We start from the raw sequence: 1,577 nt of genomic DNA on the forward strand, positions 1-1,577 counted from the left end.
TTTTTTGATTTTTTTTGAATTTTTTATGCCCGTTTCAAAATGCGGTCAAAACGGCGGGCTTGACCGTTCCTAGCTAGTGGTTGAATCTTGGAATTTTTTTGGTGTTTCTATGATTAAATAGATACTTATTTACCTATATATGATTTTTGGAAAAAAATAAAGAGCAAACTATGAGGCAGCTGCAGTTCAAATTTGACCTGCTTCCAGCTGAATCGACGGGAATTTGTCTTTTTCACCAGAGGTGGATCAAAACTTTTGACACCCAACCATTTTTTCAATTGTGCATTAAATATGTCCTAGTATTTTATAAAATTGATTAGGTCCAATTTTGCAACAAATATATGGTAGGTCCTTCACAAAAAAAACTCATTTCAGGCACTCAGAAAATGGAAAATGGTTTTTTCGTCCAAAGAAAATGAAAACTTCCTTAGGCAACATTGTTTGCCATTCCAATATGCATCCTTGTGCACAATATGAGATCATTTGAACAAACTATGCCATGAATGTGGCCATAAGATTGATCATTTGGCTTGAAAGCCATGAATCTTCACACTTCATAGCTCATTTCTGAGAACACTTTTTTAAAATAATTACCGTATTACAAGTTTATTATTTTTCCTGGAAACTTGGTCACATATAATGACACAATGCGAAGGTTTTCCAATTTTTTGATTTTTTTTGAATTTTTATGCCCGTTTCAAAATGCGGTCAAAACGACAGGAATGACCGTTCCTAGCTAGTGGTCGAATATTATATATTTTTTTGGTGTTTCTCTGATCAAATAGATACTTATGTACCTAGAAATGATTTTTGAAAAAATAAAGAGAAAACTATGAGGTAGCTGCAGTTCAGATTTAACCCACTTCCAACTGAATCGGCGGAAATTTGTCTTTTTCACCAGAGGTGGATCAAAACTTTTTACACCCAACCATTTGGTCAATTATGCATTAAATATGACCTAGTATTTTATAAAAATGATTTGGTGCAATTTTGCAATAATTATTTGGTAGGTTCTTCACAAAAAAACATCATTTGGGGCACTCCAAAAATGATTAAAAATAGCTAGAAAGATGAGAAATGCGTACAAATTGGTCCTTATCCATAAAATGTGGTCTAACTCTAGTGAAAATTTGTGTGGTACCCTTTTGCAAAATATTTTTGATAGCTACTTCACAAAATTCCTCTAGTTTTTGTACTTGGAAACTCTTTTAAATCACTGATTTGCCGAACCAATCAGAACCATTCCCACGGATCGATGACATGTCACTCATCCATCCATCCATCCATCTCACCATCCCACATCCATCCGTCCATCCATCCGTCCATCCATCCGTCCATCCACCCCACCGCAGCACAAACCCTAGCTCACATCACACCCCTTCCCCCATCGCACCCTTCTCCCCCCATCTGCTCGCTGCCGCCGCCACCTCCCGATCCAATCTCACCCCGCCGCCTCCCGATCCACCGCCGACCTCACCGTCCTCCTCACTCACCACCGACCTCGCCGTCCTCCTCACCCACCGCTGCCGACCTCGTCCCTCCCTCCCCTCACCATCTCTCCGTCGTCTCACCTCACC

Source organism: Triticum dicoccoides, chromosome 7B (assembly GCF_002162155.2).
Source record: "Triticum dicoccoides isolate Atlit2015 ecotype Zavitan chromosome 7B, WEW_v2.0, whole genome shotgun sequence".
Lineage (NCBI taxonomy): Eukaryota > Viridiplantae > Streptophyta > Magnoliopsida > Poales > Poaceae > Triticum > Triticum dicoccoides.